The following is a 23,724-nucleotide window of genomic DNA, read 5'->3' as shown; positions in this document are numbered from 1 at the left end:
ATAACTGAGACTTTATACCCGTTGTCTCCTCACTTCCCCCTCCCCTGAGCCCCTGGCAACCACCATTCTACTCTGCTTCTGTGAGTTTGACTATTTTAGTTATCTCATATAAGTACAATCATGCAGTATTGTATTAGTATGTATTGTATTGTATTAGTATTAGTATTTCACTTAGCCCTCCTATGTTCACTGCAGCACTACTCACAATAGCCAAGATATGGAAACAACCTAAATGCCCATTGAGGGATGAATGAATTAAGAAGATGTGGTATAAACATCTAATAGATTCCTAATCACAGCCCTCACAAAAGAAGGAAATCTGCCATATGTGACAACGAGGACCAACCTGGAGGACATTATGCTAAGTGAAATAAACCTATAATACTCTTGTTTAAAGAATTCATAGGACTTTATATTACTCCTTTAATCCCCGTAGGATATCCAGAAAGAGACACATAGATGAGCAAGTACGGTGAATCCTCTGGTGAAAGAAATACTCTAAGAGGGCAATTAGCTGTTAGTCCTTTCTGTGCTTTTTATTCCTGGTAAAGAATAACCAGCTTATAGAATGCTACTGTCTTTCAGTAGCTGTCATCCTGATAGGCACGTAACATGTAACACACATCTCAACTACCAGCGTTTGAAAGCAATCTATGTCCATGATGGCTTTTCAGTGCCAGTGTCAACCATACCTCCAGAATTTCTCGGTGGGAGGGGCAGCAATTTAAGTGTCAGGGAGGCCAGGGGCCTGATCTGGAAGGGTGCTGGCATAGCAGGCACTCTGCTTACAGTGGGTTGGAGGTCAGCGGTGTGGCTGGAGATCACGGGATGAAGTGTGGGTGTAATCCACCCCTGGGTCTTTTTTTTTGGGTGTACCACACAAGTTAATGGGTCTCACCAAACCTACTGATAGGAAATAACTTAGGCCTAAGGGAAGGCCTGGCTTAATGTCACATTGGTACGTTCTTTTCGATATAATTAAACATGTAATGTGTAGTCTAAACGCATTTCCCTTTCCCCAGAATCATATGAAGGTCGTTTTTTTTACCAGGCTTCACACCTAAAAGTGTGACAGTTAAGAGACATTCATTGTGACAGCTGGGACTGCTCCCTTCTGCTTATGTATAAAGCTGCCTGCTGTACTTCTCTGTTCACTTAACAGAAAAGACTCTCACCCTACATTTTCCTCTTGATGTTTCTGAAGGCTGTGCATACTCAAGTCAGGTAAATCTAACCAGCATCTTCCCTTTGGCTGTCTGTTCAAGGAAGCATGGCTTATATATTTTGATAAATTTGGAATTTCTAGGTTTATGCCTCATGAAGACTGTTTGGCTTTTCCATTCCTTTTTCTTTATGGCCCCAATCCCAGGGGATTTGGACAGGCAGTAGCACCAGCTTTTAAGAGGAAGTAGTTACCTGTTTGTGTGAGATGTTTGGGTGCTGGGGTGATCTGGGCCCAATGAATGGTCCAGAAACATTAACTGAATATCTGCTTTGTGCCAGGCAATGGTTTAGACACTAGGGGTAAAATGACACCCAATATATGGCCAAAAAGTATGGGGGAACCAGAAATAGATCTATATGAGTTAAGGTTAAGATGAGATAAAGCCTGCAGAGAAATAGGCTACAAAACAGGGGAAGCCAGACTGTGAAGATCCTTCATGGCTGAGCTGAAGAACTTCAGTTGGAGTCTATCCATCAGTGATTCTCAAAGCACGGCCGCCAACCAGCTCTATCAGCATCACCTAGACATGCAAGTTCTTGGGCCCCACGTAGACCTAATTAAGTGGTAACTCTGAGAGTAGATCCCCATAGCCCTTGTGTTAACCAGCTCTACAGATATTTCTGATGTACACCGAACTTTGAGAACCACTGCTCTGATGATAGAAAGGCCTGGAAGGGTTTATTTTAAAAGCTCACTTTTATGGTGATATAATTCACATGCCATGCAAGTCACTTGTTTAAAGTATACAATTTAATGATTTTTAGCATTTTCACAGAATTGTGCAACTAGCAATGCAACCTAATTTTAGGACATTATCATCATCCACCAAAGAAACCCCGTACCTCATAGTAGTCACTCTCCATTCCCTTCCCACTAAACCTCTAGTCCCAGGCAACCACTAATCTACTTTCTGTCTCCATGGATTTGCCTATTACAGACATTTCACATAAATGGAATCACATAACATGTGGTCTTTTGTGGCTGGCTGCTTTCATTTAGCATAATGTTTTCAAGGGCCATCCATGTTGTATCAGAACTTCCTTTTTATGGCCAAATAATACTGCATTGTATGGATATACCACATTTTGTTTATCCATTTGTCTTCTGTTGAACATTTGTGTTGTTTCCACTTTTTGGCTATCGTAAATAATTCTGTTATGAACATCCGTGGGCACATTTTTATCTTTTCCTTTCTCTTGGGTATAAAACCTGGAAGAGTTTTAAGAACAGGTGTGACACAGCCAGTTGAATGTTTTAGTATATTTGTTACTTAGTTTGGAGCAATGCTTCTCATTCTTTTGCCTCCATACCATTCACATGTCCAGAACACTCCATCAGCAACTATTCTCACTGTTCCCTTTTTAGGTAGTGGTGTGAGGGGAGGAGGTGGATTGTGTAGTTGGAAATATGCTCCTCCAATTGCATCCTCTGGGTCTCCTGTAGCATCTCCTCCCCCTGCCCCATAGCTGAGAATCTCTGGTATAGAGGCATAGGAGCAGAAATAAAGACATGGATTAAGAAGCTATTGTAACAGTTTAGTCCACAGGTGATGTGCATCTGAGCCAGGGCAAGTTTAGAAGGGATGGACTTGTTGAATCTGAACCATCATCCTTAGTGACTCATAGCCTTCTGCCAATTTCCAACTATGCTGCAAAGGCAAAGTCGTACACTGACTTCCCTTTGGTGTGAAATATTTTTCAGCATTGCTTTCTCTCCTGGAGGGAGAAAAGCCATAGAAGAGCATCACTTCTCAGAGAACAGTCTTTGCCTGCAAAATCCAAAGCCACCCTGGGCGCAGCTCACAGCCTCCTCATTTCAATGTTCGAGTTTTCACCTTCTGACAACTTGAAATACAAATGATTTCTGAGCCAAATTATTTCTTGGTAATTTAATGCAAAATGTTCTGTGTTGTGATCTGATCTGCTAAAGGTGGGAGGAACCATAAGATTCATATCTGTGATAGTTTCTTATGGCTGCTGTAACAAACTACTACAAATTCAGTGATTTAATACAATACCAATTTATTCTTTTTCAGTGCTGGAGCTCAGAAGTCTAAAATGAATCTTACGGGGCTACAGTCAAGGCATTGACAGAGAGTCCAGAAACTGGGGGTGGGGGCTGAATTCTATTTCCTTTTGGCTTTACCAGAGTCTGGGGCCACATTCTTTGTATTCCTTGGTTTATGGCCCCTTCCTCTATCTTCAAAGCCAGTGGTTTACATCTTCTCTCTCCGCCTCTGTTTTGCTGTTTCAATCAACCAGACCTTCTTCTCTTCTGCCAGCTAAGTCTCTCTCTGCTTCTCTTTTGTAAAACTATGTGCGACTGCACTTAGGACCCACCCAGATAGTTCAAGATAATCTCCCCACCCAAGATCCTTAACTTAGTCACATCTGCCGAAACCTTTTCTCCCCTAAGCAAGATAACATTCACAGGTTTCAGGCATTAGGCCCTGCATAGCTTTGGCGGCCATTATTCAGCCTGCCTCAGTATTAAATCAGCACACTGCTGCTTCTGGGTCAATTCTTGTGTGTTAACGAAGGGATATATGGAAAAGAGAAGAGTCATTTGAAAGCATATACCATTTCCTGGAATCCTTTCATTCAGCAAACACAGGGCCTGAACACTGGGCCAGGAGGCCCGGAAGCAGGAGGCTCTATGTCCTGCTGCTGTGGTAGCAGCTGTGGCGGCACAGGCCAGCATTCCCACTGTGCCTGCACCCTCGCAGCCCTGCTGGAGCGGCCTGTGCAGTCAGCAGAAGCCTTCTTCAATGAGTCGCTGTGGTTTTCTGACTTGTGGCAAACTCCTCACCTGCTTTGTTCAACTGTCTCCCGGGCTAGTGCCACAGAAGATATAAATAAAGTCGACCTGCTTATAAATAATGGGTTGGCCCAAAAGTTCGTTCGGGTTTTCGGTACCATCTTATAGAAAGCCTGAGTGAGCTTTTTGGCCAACCCAGTACCTCCTTTGGTTGACCCACAAGAGGAAATCTCTGCTGGCACTTTTCCATGCATCTCTACTTTGTTATCTCTTTTCCACATGGATCCCAAATGCTCATTATGAAATTTACCGAGGTACCCATGGGGGTTTGCGAGGCTCAACAAGACAGAGATTAGGATGCATGGTCTCTAGGCAACTTCTACCAAAGAGATGGCTCGCCTCCACAAGACAAGCTGGCTTGTCTCTAGCTCAGGGCGATATGCAGGGCCCTGGAATTAGTACCTCAGAGGGTGGGAAGATAAGTTAGATGAAGTGCTTCAATTTTGGGAGTTTAAGATAAGCAGGGCAGAAAGGATACGAGCATCCAAACCTATTCTGAGACCTGTTCTGAGACAGGCTACAGGAGAGGGGGGAGGGCGAGTCAGGGAAAACTCCTGGGACGCGTTTGGTGGGCTGGGACTTGCCCACAGATGGGATGAACGTGTTCTAGGAGCACAGATTAGGTCAGAACGGAAAAAGAACCCCAAGCCTGGAAGACTGAGAGGTGAGTGAAAGAGGGAAAGCCAGGAAGAAAGGCAGATGTGGCGAAGGAGAGTTTCTGTATTTGATAGTTTTGGTTACGAAATGGCCAGCAGGAGGAAAGGTCTAGAGAGCAGATATCATGTTACGCCTGGAGCTTAGAGACTGGGATAAGACTGGCGATTAGAGAACTGGGGGTTATCCCCAGAGGGTCACCATGGATGTGGACAGGAATAAGGGTCCAAGGCAAACATCTGCCTTGAGGGCACAGAGAGCACCGTGAGAGACACCGGAGTTCTAAAACACAAACCAACGATGACACAAACCAACCACAAGAAAGGAGGGAAACCAGCAGGTTGCACCATGGAGATGGCCAGCAAAGGGAGCATCCAGAGTCCCCTCTCTCTAGCAGAGGAGCTGCCATAAAGCCGACCTTGTCATTTTGTATTTATCATTTGTGGTCAAGTGTATTCAAATGCCATGCAAGATATTCATGAAATTTGGCAGGTTTTACGGACGGCTACTTAGGCAGGAGGACAGAATAAGTCAATTTATGCAACTGAATCCAGCTGATGAAAACCCTCGAAGCTATGATGCTCTTTGCACTGTGACCTATCAATGTATTTAATTCTAGATTTTATGCTAAGAACCATCTTGTTACTGGAAAACGGGACTAAATTCTGTGAGTTGGATAGAACATCCTAACAGTTAGCACACGTGTCCAGGAAACAATCAGAGTCCCGTGAAGTGGCTTGGCTTTTGCTGAAATTATTTGCAAATATTCATGTTGCTACTTGTTTCATTACTTTATCATCTGCTGGTAGTTATAAACAGAAAAATGGAAGTAGGGACTAAAAGTTTAAGAAAAATGACTGGGGGGAAATATGGCCAAATCGAGCACATTTGGCTATGACTGTTGTGAGCTGAACTAGGCCACTATGGACATTCACAATTTGTCAGATTCTTTTCAGTGACTGTCGGTAGTCTCTGAAGATTAGAAGTCAGCAGGAGTGACCTGCCTTCTCCTAGACAAACTTCCTGTTAGGTGCCATGCTTCAGTTAAAGCAAGTTTCAGACAGAATTCTACCCTATGTTCAGCTACTTATTAACAAGTAGGCACAAAAACACGTACTGAAAACTGGGTCCAAATTCCATTCTGTCTCTTTAAGTACTTTAACAAGTACTTTGCCTAAAATGATCCCTCTGAGGCAATGACAACAATGTTCTTATGATGTGACCAACTAACCTCTTAATCAGATCAGGTGACAGGACTTTTTTTTTTTTTTTTTTTTGCGGTACGCGGGCCTCTCACTGCTGTGGCCTCTCCCATTGCGGAGCACAGGCTCCGGACGCGCAGGCTCAGCAGCCATGGCTCACGGACCCAGCCGCTCCACGGCATGTGGGATCTTCCCGGACCGGGGCACGAACCCGTGTCCCCTGCATAGGCAGGTGGACTCTCAACCACTGTGCCACCAGGGATTCTTTATTATGGGATGAGGGTAAGAGGCACCTGTTCTGAATGAGTTCTAGAATTTAGGGTACTCTACCAGAAGCATTCATGGGGGTGTGGGCCCACCTGGCTATTATACCTGACTTACAACAGAGGAAAGGGCCTATACGACACTTCCAGCTACCACACGTCTTGAACGCCCCTTTTTTCCCCCAGGGATAAATTGTTTCTATCATCCTTGTGGAGCCAATTCAGATAGCAAGAGTCGAGTCACCTGTCTTTGAAGTGTGGACTACTGATTACAGTATTTCAAGTGTTCACTCAGCACCCCTAGAGTGTAAATTAACTTGCACATACACACATTCATGGTACTGTTTAAACTGAATTACATTAAGGTAAATTACAAAAAAAAATTATAATAATTAACTTTCTTTTTGCACGAATATGGAAAAAGCCACTGTGGTAAGCTGAATAATGGCCCCTAAAAATGTTCACGTCCTAGTTCTTAGAATTTGTGAATATTACCTTACATGGCAGAAGGAAGGTTGCAGATGTGATTAAGTTAGGTATTTTGAGATGGGAAGGTTATCCTGGGTTATTTGTAGGCCCTACATTTAATCATGAGTGTCCTTATAAAGGGGGAGACAGAGGGAGAAGAGACTGTGGAAGAGGCGATGTGATGATGGAATCAGAGGTGATGAAGGGGAGGAAGATGGAGGAAGGGGCCACCAGCTAAAGAACACAGGTGACCCCTGGAAGCTGAGGAAATCAGGGGAAACGGCTGCTCCCCTCAGTGTGTCCAGGGGAAACCAGCCTTACCAACACCTTGACTTTAGCCTAGTGAAACTGATCTGGACTTCTAACTTCCAGAACTGTCTGAGAACAAATTTATGTCATTTTAAGCCACTAAATTTGTGGTCATTCATTATAGGGGCAATAGGAAATGAATGTAGTCATCAATATTAATATTAGTAGCATCTTGGTCCAGCTCATGGAAATTTCCATGGGAGCTGTTTTGAAAACCCTTGCCATACATGGCTGACAGTTCTTGGGTTATTAAAAAAGACGCTGCCCTGAGGGCCATAGAGAGAGGACCTTTAGTGTCTAAATGTCCGGGCCCAGGATTCATTCCTGCAGGCTTTAGTCTGTTTCCTTCCCTCAGCTGCCATGGATTGTCATCTGTGCCCTAAAGGTTTGCTTCACTTCCCCTAGCTGTTTTGATTTTTGTCCCATGGGGGCTTCGGGCCTTCCCCTGGGAGGCTGCTGCCTCCCTCCCCTAAGTCTGCCCCACTAGGGAAACTTCGGGACTTGCCCTGTCCCCAGTCTCTCTCTTGAGCACTGGTGAGGTCCCAGAAGAGAGTGGGTGGGTGGGTATGAATTTGCCTTGTGCCTGGAGCTCCCAGGAGTTTTGTCTTCTCCAAGTAGCCCACACTCAGCAATTTGTTAAGAATTTTAGCTGAATTCTTCTTATTAGCTTGTATGACATCTGTCATCGCCAGCAGGTAAGTGCCCATGTCCTGTCTCTCCTTGGAGGAGCCTGTGTTTCCTTAGATTTTGTGTAAGCTGGTGGCTCTGCAACCACAGCTCTATGGTAGATTCAAGGAAAGTTGCGATTTCATAGATTAGTTAGCAACTTTGGTGAGGTTTTAAGAATAAAAGCAGCCTAGTTTTCTACATCCTAAGAGGAAGCCAGACATCCATTTTATATTTTTCGGCTCATCTATGAATTTGATTTTTTTCCTTATAGCACCTTACTGAGAAAACATTTGGAAAGAAACACTGTTGTTTCCTGACGTACCGGTAATACGCACGTCACACAAATCTATTAAAATATTCAGGTAGTTGTGCATTACCCTTAGAACTCTCTCTCCCAGAGAATAAGCAATCATCTGCAAAATTAAAATGATCACAACTTTAGCAGAAAAGATCTAAGACTGAGATATAGTGGTTAAGAAGCTGGGTTTGAAATGTGGACTTAATTATATATCTTCAGATAGACAGGTTCTTTTGTGCAGTGGCTTCCGACCCATCCTGAAATCATTGCCTATCATTTTCCTGAGACTTGTAAGGAAAAAAATCTGATTGGATAGTATTCATCTCTGCCAAGCCAAGGCATGGACTTACTTGCTAAAGGCTTTCAGCCAGATAGTCTACTTAAGAAGCCTTCAAGTATTTTGAAGGGAAACTGGTGATTAAAAAGAAAAAAAAGAAAAAGCCTTTATTATAGGGAAATCCAGCTGCCTGGAATAAGTACAATGTTAACAATTATATATAAAATGTCTATATTATGAAGTAATGCAAAATAAATTCCTGAACATGGAGCTGATTCTAACATGATAATTGGCTATTCTGAGGCTTCCCCCCCCAGGGCATGGCAATGAAGCCACAGTAGCTTTTAACTTCACAAGAAAATTGTGTCATTTCTCAAAAGCACCTAGTCAGTCATAAACATTTATTGAACATGCTCTAGATTAGCTGCTGTGGGAATCTAAAAGGTTGTAAAATAAATAATTATTCTGAATAATTGTCAGAAAGGTATCAAGTTCTTTCTGAATCCACTTTTTCTAAATATATAATCCCCAGTGGTAATTCACCATCACGCCATAGTCCCAGCCCCTTTGTTTTTCACACTATTCTGTCCTTTGGGGTTGGAACAAAGCCAGCTACAGATTTCTCCCAAGAACCTCTAATCTCCCCGACACCTGGCTAGGAACCCTCCTGACCCCGCAACTCAGGTACCCGTGCTCTCAAGCATAGCCTTGACAACCCCAAACCACCTTTCAACCAGGGACCTGGTTGGTTGAATGAAGATGTCCTTATTCCCCTCCACAAAAAATCTGAGATCGCTAATTTATGCCGAAGTGTCATTTACTGATACATCTTTCTTCAGAGGATACCTTCCTTGTAATTTTTGTTTTTAATTTACTTTTGAATGAGAACAGAGAATGGCAGCATCTCAGGCAGGAATCTTCATCGCACTCTGTGGGCTGGCTACCTAATCTGTATGACAGGCTAGTCTGTACGTAGACAGAGCCTTCTATCTTTCATATTCAGGATGAGGCTGCAGATCACTCTTGGTAGAGCATGTTTTCCAGTAAGTGTAATGAGGTTGGGCTGTGTTACCCATATATTCCCACCTATTCCTCTTCATTACGCCTGTGTTGGCAGTGCAATCTTTAGAAACAGAACAGATTTTTCTCCTCTACTTTGTCCTGCTTGAATCTCCAGCTTGGAATCAGAGTGTCGCTTTACTGTTTGGGGCTTACTTAACTGGCTCTAATCCCTATCCAAGTTTCTGGGGCTCCAGGTTTCCTGGGGACTGTTCTGTAAAGTGAATAGAGCAGACCAATGATCCCGGCCTGTCTCCTCTAACCAGCTAAGCACCTAAGGGGCACTCCTTCTTCAGGGGGGAGTCTCCTTGGATAGACCTGAGACATCTGTGCACATCACTGCATAAATATTCACTGGGAGCCCTCTATGCTAGAGCGTTGTGTTTGGCTCAAGTGTTAACAGGGTGAAAAAGACATTCAGTAAATGAGTTTTCTGCAATCTGACCACAGTAAAGAACTAGCTATGAGACCTCTGGAGCTTAAATGAGAAGGCAAACCTACACCCCGCTACCTGCCGTCCATTTAGAAATACTACATGACAGAGATGAAAAGGGCCTCAGAGTTTAGCCAAGCCAGCTTGGCTAGGGGATAGGGATGGATGCAGGAAGAACTGAGCACTTCATTTACCAACAAGAGAATCTCCACTTATATTCATTTTATTTTGTACTCTATTGTATAAGATTTGTTACAATGAAAGAGTTCTCTCCTAGGGATGTGTGCAAAGATATATACAAGACTATTTGCTGAAGCATTATTTGTAATAGGGAAATACTGGAAACAATCTAAATGCCCATCACTAGGATAATGTAGTCTAGTTATTTAATGGAATGCTGTAGAGCAGAGAAAATTAACAAACTAGAACTACATATATGTACACAGATAAATTTCAAATAGATAGTGTTGAGATTTAAAATACAAATTAGATGCATAAATGTATCGATTATTTGAAGTTTAAATATAAAAAACAATATTGTGCATTGTTTTAGAATATACACGTGTAGTTAAAGCATAAAAATGTAGATATGAGTGTTGCATATCAATTTCAGAGAGAGGTTTCCTCTCTCCTTCAGGGAAGGGGATTAGGTACATTGGGGATTTCAATGGTATCTGTACTATTTAAGTTTTTAATATGGTGTTATATCAGTGTTTGTCTTTTTCCATATAAAATTTTGTGTCTGAAATATTTCACTATAACACTTTTAAAAAGAAACGGTTCTGTTTTTAAAAAGCTTGAAAGCCAATGAGCTACAACAAGGGGCTCAGGAATGCTGATACTTGAAGTTACAATGGTCTCCAAGCAACCCTCTGTGGCCCCTTCCAGGAGTGACCTTCTAAAGCCCATCCTGCCTCTGGAGCCTTGGATCTCCAGCCTTTGCAAGCCTATGGCAAAATGCATATTATACCCCTACCTCCATCTTTGATTCTCATTAAGTTGGTCTGAGGTTTTTATTGAGCGTACCAGTGATTCTAGTGGGCATGGTCAGGATACCTTTGAGAAAGATGCTAAAGGTAAGCAAATCAAATCCCGGGAGCCCATGGTCCTTCAAACCTTCGCCACAGACTCATTGCTAATAATGATCTAAAGTAGGGGTTGCTGATCCAAGCAGCATCAGCGCTATGACTTTTGTATACTTGTTAGTGATTATTCCTGTTTCATGTTCAACATCATGAACACCTTTTAAACCTGTGTGGCTTTGAAGATGGGGGTACAGGAATGGCAGATAATGTTAAGATATGATGGGGAAAGTTAAAAACAAGTACTGAAAGGAAAAGATTTTTATTTTCCAAATTTAGGAGGTACTGAATTTAGATAAATGGATTTACGTTGCTACAAATGATCAGGTATGGAACAAAGAGTGTACGGTGAATTATATAAACACTCCTTGGCATTAATTGGGGAGAGATGCTGTTAAATCCTCTTGTACTCCATTATTAAGATAATACATACTTTCAACATATCAAAAATATAGAAAATGTAAAGAAGATTATAAAAATTACCAGTAATATCATGACTGAAATATCAGTAACAGCTGATGTGAACCGGTTGATGTCAAGTTCACAGTTTGAAATTGGCAAAGGCAGAAGTATTTACACCACAGAAACAGACAAATGCTATAAACCAACTCCCTCACTTCCACCCCAGATAAGTAGTTAAATTTTTACTACCAAAGTATTGAGCCCATCTGACTTATATGTGTATTTCCTCCCAAATTTAGATAATGCAGTTTTGAAAGTGCAGATGTATATCAGACTGAAAGTATATTCTGAGAAATATCTTGGGAAATTAACAGGAGCATCCCTTTCACATATTGAGTGCAGGGGGAGCAAGGACCTCAAGGCTTCCTGGGGCCAAAGGGCATGACAGGCCATGGCCTCCCCGGCAGGACCTAAGAGAAATGCTTAGGTTTAGGATCTCAGTAGCTTAACTTGAACTCTGGAAGAGCTCTCATGCACTTGACACTCTTCTCCTTAACAAAGCTCAGAGGAAAAAAATCCATTTCAGAGTGAATGCGTATGTATTTCTTTTCCTAACTACAAACATGTTTACTTTATGAAATCTCATTTTCTTCAAACTCAAAAGCCAGATGATAAGGAATAAATCCTTACAACTACCATGAAGAAGATACCAGATAACTCAGGTGTTAACCTGTATAACAGCTGAAGTTCCTCAAGGCAGTGAGCTAATTGGAGGGCATCTCATGGTCTCCTCACCTTGAGGTCCCGAGTTCATCATGAATTAGATTATGGTACCTGGAGGGATGTAAATAAAATGTCCCCCTATTTTTTTTCATATAGTGTATTCATATCAACAAGAACCACAGGTCTTCAAGAGGTACCACAGTTGCAAAGAAATAAAACTTTAGGGTTCTTCTTATTTGGCGTTAATATTCACCTTCTAAGCTTATCTTTTCATTGTATTATAAAGGGAGAGCATGGAGAACGGGGCGATGTGGGAAAGAAAGGGGATAAAGGGGAAACTGGAGATACCAGACCCCAAGGAAAACAGGCAAGAAGTGATTTTTAACATCTTATGGTAACTGTACACAGTAACTGCTTCCAACCTACATTGACTGTTACTCTTCTTCCACTAAGTAGGGGTTACAAGGTCCAAGAGGAGACCGAGGACTGACAGTGAGTATCAATCCTGGAGGGTAATTGAGGGGTTTGTGCTCACAAAATGATTGCATTTGTGTTTTAGCTTTAGAAGTGACTTCTTTTGACACAGAATTAGTGCTGACATAGATGCAGGAGGTAATTGAACCCGAGTGTGAGGGAGACATAACACCCAGTGCCCTTATCCAGCCTTGTGGTAGAGATATAACTGCCCACCCCCCCGTAGAAAGGTTAACAAGGAGGTGAGCTGTTTAAAAGAAGCCACATGAGCAAGGGACTTTTTCTTGTACATGATCCTTCACATTTCAGCACACGGGCTCTTTTTTTCCTGAACGAGTTCCTTTAAGAAGTGCTCTGAGGACAACAGCAATCACAAAATTGGGATTACTTTTCTGTACTGATTCACCTATTCAACAAATATTTGTGATGATGTACAAACTTTCCCTGTTCTCTCTTTTGTTCTCTTTTGTTTGCACCACTACAAACAAAAAGCTGACCCCTGAAAGTCCCACAGGATGGGAAAGTTCTAGAATTTCTATAGCAAAGTCTACTTCTTCCTTTCTAACTTTGAGACACTACATCTCCTGGAGTTGAGGAGAAATAGGGACCTTCTCTCCCCCCTCCCTTTTTTTAAAATTGGAGTATAGTTGTTTTACAATGTTGGGTTAGTTTCTACTGTACAGCGAAGTGAATCAGCCATATGTATACATATATCCCCTCTTTTTTGGATTTCCTTCCCATTTAGGTCACCACAGAGCACTAAGTAGGCTTTTTCCCTTTTTGATTCTTTGGTGGGTCATGGTCTGGGGATGTTGACCTTATGTATAATGCCAGGAAAACCCAGGGGTGGGAGTTCAAGGGTGAAGGCGAGAGCTGGACATGTGACAAACAGAACTGTGCATGGTTTTATGGCCCATCTGCCTTTTCCTCTTTGTTGTTCCCCACCAGAAGTCAGACCCTCCCCAGATGCCTATGGAGGATGAAGCAACTATATATGCAGCAATTTCTCCCTAAAGTAGCAGAGGAGGGTATATGTAAAGTGCCCAGAGGAATGTTTCCCATAGGCGTATACCCTCCCTCCTGTCCCAACATGGTGAGGGGAACTGGTTTCCTTCATCCATGCAGTTGTTCATTCACTTCACCAACGTTTATTGGGCACCTACCCTGGGTCAGGATCTAAGACAGGCACTGGGGGGATAGTTGAGAGTAAAAGACTATGTCTCTGGACTCAAGGAGCTCACAGCCTAACGGGAGAGAAAGACAAGCAAAGGATGTTCACCTATAGTTTGATAAATGCTGTGATAGAAGTGATATGTGGGTCCAGAGCAGACAAAATCAGGTATGGTTTGATGTCAATTCTCTTTTCCTTCACTCTTCCCTTTTTGTAGCATTTAGAAAGCCAAGGTCAGCATTAAATGAGATTCTAATATGTGACAGGCTCCTTCATATCAATACCACCCTGACCCAGTACTGCAGGGTGCCTGGGGGGGGCCCATGTAAAGTACGGCCCCCACTCTGGACCCCTGGACTTCTAGTCCTCCAGTTACACCCCTTCCCCCAGGTGAGGAGTGACCACCCTGAGCACACGCCCCCCTCTGTACTGCGCTCTGGATACACAGGATCTCAGAATTGCCCCAAATGGCCCCAAGTTTGGAAGCTGACAGCACTGGCCTGTATGCACGAGGTAGCCAAGAGGCAGGCATCTGGGGGGATTTGACAGAGCTTGGCTTCACCGCGTAAGTGCTGGCTAAGGCCCGGTGCAGCACAGGGCCAGTGGGGAGAGGGTGCAGGGAGAAGGGGACAGGCTATAAGCCACGGCCCCCTCTCGCCCAGAACCCACATGAATCCACATGACAGCCCATGAGGTAGGTAGTAGTGTCTTCCCTCCAGATAAGGGCACGCCAAGTCACGCAGAAAGCTTGCACGATACGCCCCAAGACACCTCAATAACAAGTACCAGAGCCCTTAGATAGAGCCAAAGCTGGCTTGTCTGACGCCAAATCCCGGCTACCCCCCCATGAAGGCTGTTCTTGGAAGGCACCTTTCCTCTCCCCACCCCCATTCTCTCCCTGATCAAATATATTCCCAAACACTCTCAGTGGCAGATTCAGTCCAGACTAACACAGCCCTCTTTTAAGAGGCAAATACCATTGATGGAGTTCAGGTTTTTAATCATTCACACCAAATTGCTTCAGAAAGACTGTTTCTCCGTGTGTCCCTTAAATGTCAGTGTTTCCCAGTGTCTGCTCTCAGTCTTTTCTTCCCAGTCTTCAAACCCTCAGGGAGGGACAGCTATCAAAGTCAGGGGGATGGGGCTTCCCTGGTGGCGCAGTGGTTGAGAGTCCGCCTGCCGATGCAGGGGACACGGGTTCGTGCCCCGGTCCGGGAAGATCCCACATGCCGCGGAGTGGCTGGGCCCATGAGCCATGGCTGCTGAGCCTGCGCATCCTGAGCCTGTGCTCCGCAATGGGAGAGGCTGCAACAGTGAGAGGCCCCCGTACCGCAAAAAAAAAAAAAAAAAAAAAAAGTCAGGGGGATGTACAGTTTGAAAAGGCTAATTTAATATTACAGTAAAGTTGTATGGAGAATGAAAAAATCTTTTTATGTTATAAATATAGAAAAGAATATGCTTGACAAAAGGGGGTGGGGAGGGGTTAAAAAAGGGAGAGAAGCTCTGCTCCACGCAATCTCGTCTGCCATCCCTGTTTCAACAGCCAACTGTACGCTGGCATTTCTTCAATCTGCCTCCAGCTTGAACCCCTCTCCTGAGCACCAGACCTCACATCCTACTGCCTACTGGACATCACCAGCTGGGTGTCCCACAGGTGCCTCAAACCCAGCCAGAATCAAGCTGAACCAGTGACCTTCATTAGCTTCAACCTGCCCCTGTTCCATCCCTCCCTATCTCAAAGAGCAGCGCCGTTATCATTTGCCTCCTAGACTCCTTTCCCTCATCCTTCTTTCCAATTACTCACCAACCCCCTTCAACTCCTTTTGAAATGTCCCTCCAGGTCATTCCTTCCCATCCATCAATACCACCACGGCTTCCTAGTGTTATCTTCTTTGCCTGAACTATACAGGAACCTCAGACCCCTCCACTGGCTGCCACAATCACCTTTCTTCTCTGCTACGGACAATGTCTCTTCTCAGTGCTCAGGATAAGTCCACACTCTTCAGCCTGACACAAAGGCTTTCTAAAGTCCATCTGTCTTTCACATTTCCTGTCATTCTTTCAGTCACGTTCCCTGAGTCACAAGTTTAATCAAGTACTCCAGTGCACTGCACTTTGTGTGTGCCATCCTCTGCCTGGAAAGCTTTTTCTCCTCCTCTCCCCACCCCACCCCACCCCGGTCAGAGTCTGCCTAACGTCCCTGGACCACAGGCCCACACCCACTCTCCCATCCCTGGCATTGCCGGCAGACCAGCGTGGTTCCTTAGCTCCAAGCCAATAGAATAGTACTTACAAAAGTATTTATTTGCCTCCTTCTTACTAGACTCATGTAAACATGAGTCCTTTGAGGGGTATAAACTTGATGCCTTCATCATTGGCACTGAGTAGCCAATGTGGTCATTCAGCAATTTTAATGGAAAGGGTGAAACTATTCCAGTGACTTAAAAGCAAAGAATACAAGGAAAAGATTTATACACACACACACACACACACACACACACACACACACACACACAAACATACATATGTATATGACTACTTAAAGCATATTAGACCTGGTTATGCCATAAAAGCATAGTGAAAAGAATTAAAATGCAACCTTGATATATAAATTGCTCTTACAAGTCAAGAAAAGACAAACATTCTAATAGAAAGAAACGGACAAAGGACAAAGACTGTGCATAAGAGAATACAACTTGGAAACATACATATAAAATTCAGCCTCACAATAGTAAGTGTAATTTAAAACAATGAGATATTTTGCTCTATCAAGTGGCAAAGATTATATAATAATAATAATAACCAGTGTTGTGTCTCCAAAACAAAACAGGTTTTCTTATATACTGTTGTTAGAGGTGTCAGTTACTACACTTATCTGGAGGATTATAAGGCAGTCTACATCAAGAACCTTAAAATGGCCATGCATCTGACTTCAGTAATCAAGTTTTTCAGAATACTTAATAATATGGGCAATTAATTACTACATAATGTTAAGTGAAAAACTATAATCATAAAACTTAGTGAAAAGTAGTTTCTCCACTTGTAAAAAATTAAAGACAAGTATATTAAATACATAACATTTCCCCTTCCTAGATAACAATATAAATATATTAATAGACATTTCCCCTTTCCAGACATACTCTAGTTTCAGATTTATTAAATGTCTCTCTAAATGTGGAAAAGCATGACACAGCCTAAAAAAAAAGATAACTGTTGACTCCTTCATTTCATATAATTTTTAAAATCTCACATTGGGATTTCTTTTTGTATAGCCACTTGAAATCATTGGCTTTTACTCAATTTACAGAAAAAGAAATTAAATTAAAATGCCCTGAATATTCTCTGTACATGCTTCGGTTAAGCCGTGTTACCGTCTATGTCACTTTCACCTCACTTCTGTCATTATAGGTTTTCTCCTTTAAAACTTTACTTTTGCAACTGTTACATTGTATCTTCTTAGAACAGGTCCACTGCTCTTTCCAGTTGAGATTTTCTGGGCTTCTGCTTCTCTCATCTGTTAAGTTAATCATCCCTGTCAGCTTCATGTCTTTGGCAGATGTAGAATCCTGACTTCTTCAGTCTCATCCCATGGCATTTGTAAACATGCCATGCAGGGCAGGATGTTGGCAGATTGATTCCTAGTACCCAGCTCATCTCAGGCCCTTCTGATGGAGCTGGTGAGCAGTGGGACCTGGAAGGAGCATCCAGGAACCCAGGGAGGTTTCATGGAAGAGCCCAGGTGAGGGTATTAGGAAACTGGAGAGAAGACTTGCAAATTTGGGTATTGGTACAGAAAAAAAGGAGGGAATACAGCATTGGATGAGATCCCTTTTGGCCCTCGTGCTTGTCCTGGTTTGTCAGCACATGTGGGTTAAACCGTGTAACTGAAAGCATGCATTGCCCACACCATTATTGTTCTCAGAATCTGCAGGGGATTGGTTCCCAGACACGCCCACCACGCCCAACCCAGTAGGTACCAAAATCCGTGGATGCTCAAGTCCCGCATATAAAATGGCGCAGTACAGTCAGCCCTCCGTATCATGGATGCAGAACCCACGGCTATGGGGGGCCGACTGTAAGTATTACATCTTTTGTGGGGCCAGACCCTGTGGGTGTGTTACCTCATTTAATCCCACCACATCCCTGACACAGACACTGTTAGGTCACTTCATGCCCAAGGTCACACAGCTGATAAATACTGGAGCTGCAATTTGAACTTCAAGTCTGAGTTATTACATTTCACAGCTCAAACACATTTCAATTCTGATATATTATAGGCAACTTTTAACCTCTGTGCTATGTATTATTTATTTATTTATTTATTCAATTTATTTATTTTTGGCTGTATTGGGTCTTTGTTGCTACGCGCGGGCTTTCTCTAGTTGTGGCAAGTGGGGGCTACTCTTCATTGTGGTGCGCGGGCTTCTCATTGCGGTGGCTTCTCTTGTTGCAGAGCATGAGCTCTAGGCGTGCGGGCTTCAGTAGTTGTGGCTCATGGGCTCAGCAGTTGTGGCTCGTGGGCTCTAGAGCGCAGGCTTAGTAGCTGTAGAGCACAGGCTTAGCTGCTCCACAGCATGTGGGATCTTCCCAGACCAGAGCTCAAACCCGTGTCCCCTGCATTGGCAGGAGGATTCTTAACCACTGTACCACCAGGGAAGCCCCTGTGCTATGTATTTTATTTGCAGTGGAAGGATTAAGTCAAATAGCTCAATGCTGATTATAATAAGACATACCTTTCATGACTATAGGAAAAAATATGGTCACACAATTAATACATTTTCCTCTTTTCCTCCAGAAAAAAGAAATCACCAAGCTCATTTTTGAAGTATGTGGTAAGATTTGACGACCAAGAAAAAAACCCATCACTTTAAAGTACCAACCCCACTATGTTCTGTGTTGTCAAGATAATGTGCTCACCCAGAATATGTATACTGTAGAGCTCGTGGGAAAGTTTCAAGCTCATTTTCAGTTTCAGTGGGAAACTGAAAGGAAGCAGTGTGAGGGGATGTGGGAATCCTGATTTAAGAAAAGAAAGTCATTTTCCCAGGGTAGTTAAGGAGTGTGAAGATAGTTGGGTCTGTGGGCAGCCAGGCCTTTTGTTAGCACAGAGCTCATTTGTATTCAGTGACATTTACCTGAGCCTGAGAAGGAAAGAACAACAAAGGAAGCAGGACTACAGGGGCCTAACTGGTGTGTGAATCCAGCCTAGCTGGTGATGATAATGTCTGTGTTTTTCCTGACGCAAAAAGTCTATCTAAATTGAGTTTTGAGGCCTACGTCTAGAGCGCCTGCTACTTCAGAGGCAAAAGAACAGAGTCCAGAGGTCATCTTGTGTCACAACTCTATCTAAATGCTTCTATGGCGAAATAGACTTAAAACAGGGTTACCAGAACAAGGAAGTAAAGCAAAAAGACTAGCCAAAAGGCAAGCAATTAATGGATAATGAAGGTAACTTCTGTGTTGAAAACGGACAGAGGCAGGAATATCATTATCCTTCCATACAGAGAACCCCAGAACTGACCTGTCCCCCAAAAGACTTCCAGACCTTAAGAAGCAGCCTGGGACTCTCTATGGTGACAGGCCGATTTAGACACTGCTTCTGAGTTCTAGAAGCGCTGTAAACTAGCAGCCAGTTTCCTAAGGATTTATCGTGGCAGGGCTGCTGGGCAACATGAGGATATGAATACACCAGTGGAACCCTGATAATTTTTATTGCCAAGGAACTCTGGCAACTGCTTTGAATGATAAACCCTAAACAGACGTTGTTTACTGACCAGTGTTCTGAGATCATTTCCCTGGAACAGTTTCACAGTATGGATGGACTGCTGGCCTCCTTGATAAGATCAGAGCCACTTTAGTGGTCACTAAGGGTGTGACTGGGGACATAAACCAGAGTAGCTAGGGGCCGCTACTCTTGGGTCCAGTTAAAGACCTGAATCCTTCCCCCACAATTAAAATGTTTCATCCCATTACTTTACCCATTGGCCACGCCAATGAGCAAGTATTCATTTTCACATAAGGATATGGTTGAAGACTGAAATATTAGCATTCAGATTCCGATTAAATACAAATGGTCAGATGATAAAGGGCAAATTTAGGATGGTGGTTATCTCTTATGGAGGAGGGAAATGGAATCAGGAAGGCATACACAGGGATGCCGAATCTTTTAAAAATACTATTTTAGGGCTTCCCTGGTGGCGCAGTGGTTGAAAGTCCACCTGCCGATGCAGGGGACACGGGTTCGTGCCCCGGTCTGGGAAGATCCCACATGCCGCGAAGCGGCTGGGCCCGTGAGCCATGGCCGCTGATCCTGCGCGTCCGGAGCCTGTGCTCCACAACGGGAGAGGCCACAGCAGTGAGAGGCCCAAGTACCGCAAAAAATATATATATACTATTTTATTTTTTAATCTTAGAAATTGGCTAGCTGTTTATTGTTTTATCCTCTACAGCATTTTGTTTTTTTTGTGGGGGAGGTTTGTTTGTTTTTTTGTGATATATCATTTTTTTAAAAAGGCAGGTATAGAAACCAGAAGGGAGACAATCGTCAGCTGTGTTCACGGTCACAGAAAAGGAAGGTTACAGTCTGGCCTTAGGTTCATCCTTGCCCCTCTCCCCCCTCCCCTCACCCATCTGATATCAATCAGTGATGTTTTAATTTTCAACCCCGCTGGGTTTCTATGTCAACATTCGTGTTTCACGTTGTGGGCGTAAATGCAGAGAGGCACCGCTAGAGCTGCTCTTTGTGACTGACAGCTCAGAAAGTGTGGGACCGGAGAACTTCCCAATTATCAAAGACTTTGTGAAGACTCTGACTGACAGAGTTGCGCTGGACCTTGCCACGGCCCACGTAGGCGTAATCAACTATGGCCATAAGGTAGAGGAGGTGGATCATTTGACGCAGTTCTCCAGCAAGGACGACCTCAAGCGGGCCGTGGACGACATGCAGTATCTGGGAGAAGGCACCTACACAGCCACAGCTCTCCATGCCGCCAACCGCATGTTCGAAGCCGCAAGGCTGGGTGTGAAGAAGGTGGCCTTGGTCATCACTGATGAGCAGACAGATATGCGAGATGAAAAGAATCTGACAGAGGTGGTGAAGGATGCCAGTGACATCGATGTGGAAATATTTGTGATTGGGGTGGTGAAGAGAAATGACCCCAACTTCGAGATGTTCCACAAAGAAATGAATCTAATTGCTACCGACCCAGCCAGTGAGCACGTTTAATCTATTTGATGACTTTGTTACCCTTCAAGGTAAGACTCAGCTCCAGGGGAAAGGAATTCACACTGTCCTTCCAAGTACCACATCACGGGATTATCCTGACCAAAAATGAAAATCAAGAGGCCAATGAGGTGTATACTGGCATTAAATTGTAACACAGAAACTCTGGAAGACAAAGACGTTTAATATTTCATTCAGGGGGTACAATCCCTTGTCTTTACTCATTTGTAGTAAGTGCTGAGTTGGCCCTGGAGTTGTTTAACTCGGGTAGCTTCAATTGAAGGACTAAAAAGAAAGGACAGGATTTGGGGGCATTGCTAAGATTAGTTCATGTTCTAAAAGTTACCTAACTTGGATAAGAGATGGAGCAAGCCAGCAGCAAGACAGAAAATAACCATAGAATCAAAATGAACTAAGAAGCGCAGAATGAGTGGAAAACAGGGATGGTAATCTAAAGAGATGAGAGACACACACGGTAACTGGGATTATTCTCTTCTATTCTCTATGCTCTGTTCCTATGAAAACAGATAATGAAGAGTAAACAAGTTGACGTCAGGAGTTTATCTTAAAGAACAACGTGCTGAATATTCCTCATACACTCAGCGCTGATCTGATGGCTTTCCCTATGCTGCTTTACCCTTCACGTGAACTGACATTTCCTGACGAGCCATGCCAAGACACTGACTCACCGTGATTGGGAGTGATCTGCGTCACTTTACAATGAAACACTCCAGTTCTTTGGAGACTGATGACACATTTTGGCAGGGCCCACACCCAGAAAGCTTGTGAAATAAGTAAAATTTATACTTAATGTGTTTGCAGGCCTCAGTTTGACCCCATCCTTCCTTCTTTACTCATCTGGGAGCAGGGCCTGACATGGCCTCATGCTGTTCCCAGCCTACCCCAGGTACCAGCACGCCTGGCCCTAAGGAGAGCAGACCACGCTCAGAACCTTCCCACTTTCCCTCTTTCTCCAGACCTTTCTAACCTGGGCTCCCATTTCCTTAACACCCTATTGGGCGACTGGTCTATTCAATCTCACTGGGCTGTTAATGTGTTAGAACGGCCAGCAATATTACACATTTCAGAGACATGTTATATTTTAATCATTGAAGAACTTTATCATCTTAATCAAAGGAGTTACTAATTTGTTCTAGGCAATGAGGGATATATTTTTGGACTGGCTGGCTTTTTGCAATTCCCAAAACCAGAGGTAATTGCCTGTTAAACTTATTATGGGTTAGACTTGCCCCTTCCACAGAGTAGTTCACAGATAACAGACAGACACTTTGGATAACAAGCATTTAAGTCATTCTTTTGCCTATTTGGGCCATCGAATATTATTAAATTAAATTAAATAATTAAATAATTTTAGATGGCCTCTTACAGATGAGGTAAAAATGCGTTAAAATTTCGTTCCCCTAGTGGTTGACTTCAAGTGATGGGAAAGTGTCTGTTTACTTTAAGGAGAGTGCAAAAGGTTTCTCTTTTTTTTTTTTTTTGCGGTACGCGGGCCTCTCACTGTTGGGGCCTCTCCCGTTGTGGAGCACAGGCTCCGGACGCACAGGCTCAGCGGCCATGGCTCACGGGCCCAGCCGCTCGCAGCATGTGGGATCTTCCCGGACCGGGGCACGAACCCGTGTCCCCTGCATCAGCAGGCGGACTCTCAACCACTGCGCCACAAGGGAAGCCCCCAAAAGGTCTCTTTAAACAGATTTTGCGTAATGTTTCATTGCTCCTCCTGTTCCCTTTTCTACTTCTCTTTTCAAAGATAGATACCCTGAAGCAAAAATTGTTTAAAAAAAGTTGTGAGGATTTTGAATCCTACCTCTCATATTTTGGGTTCACCACTGCTTCAACCTGGATTTGGGATATAGGGGGAAGAACTCACTGAATCCGCTCCAGAACCCCAGAAAGAAATTTCTGAGTCCGTAAGTAACTGTCTTGCTTAATTTGTGAGCCTAAAATCGTGTATTCAGTCTGTTTTACATCAAAGACAATCTTGCCCCACGCCGTCGAGAATCAACTGAGGTATGGATGTTTTCAGGTCCTTGGCTCTAAATAGCAGGCTTTTGTCTCCAGATTTCTAGTTCTGAAATAGCTCTGGGGCTTATGAGCTTGAATATGAGATTTTTTAATATTTCCATATTTTATCATTATTTATTAAATGTTACAAATAATATTTTTATATTACATCCCTGCCACCACCAAAAGTAATCGTGTACCTTAGAACCGATTAATACTATACTATTTGAATCACCCCCTTGCCACATTGGCAGATCTTTCTGTATGGGGTCACAATTCTCCCTCATCTGTCTGTGCATCCACTCCCCACTTTGCACCCTCTCAAGTTTCTTCCAAGTGCGCACATGCTCAGCCTGCACTTTCCCACCTTCCAATCCACGCTCTTGTTCACTGAGCTTCCCCCGCCTGTGCCCAGAGGGGGGACAGGGAGGGAAACTATGCATGCACATCGCACAAGGTGGGTGCTTCGTTTCAGAGCTCCCCAATCACCTGTGCGTGAGAGAACTACCTCCTGAATGTATTGAGACAAATGTGATCGTCCTTAGAGCAAGCTTCTGGGAACTGACTTCAGCCGATCAGGTCACAAGCAACTGTTAGTTTCTTTTAGGTGAAAACTGGAGAGCCTCGCATAGTTACTGCTAAGTGAGTGTTGTAGTCTCTTCCCCACGAAGTTACAACTAAAGCAGCTGTGGACTGAGGTTCACTACATGTATGGACATCGTCTAGCAAGCAGGCACACAGCAGTGTCCCTATTTTGTACGCTCAGTGAAGTCCCTGTGCTGTCCTTTTATGAAGTCTTCATAGACATGAAAGATTCATTTTGAGCCAGTGCAACAGTATTCAAGCATCAGGATTCAGCTAACTGTATAGTTGGACTAAGGCCCTGAGAAACCTCCAGACCAGTAGGTGGATGCAGAACCATTCAGGAGTCAGGCCTAGGATGCCATTCCT

This window comes from Aethalodelphis obliquidens, unplaced genomic scaffold (assembly GCF_003676395.1).
Source record: "Aethalodelphis obliquidens isolate GAN/ISIS:26980383/991018 unplaced genomic scaffold, ASM367639v1 scaffold5, whole genome shotgun sequence".
In the NCBI taxonomy this organism is placed as follows: Eukaryota; Metazoa; Chordata; class Mammalia; order Artiodactyla; family Delphinidae; genus Aethalodelphis; species Aethalodelphis obliquidens.
Note: the sequence above shows the minus strand (reverse complement) of the source record.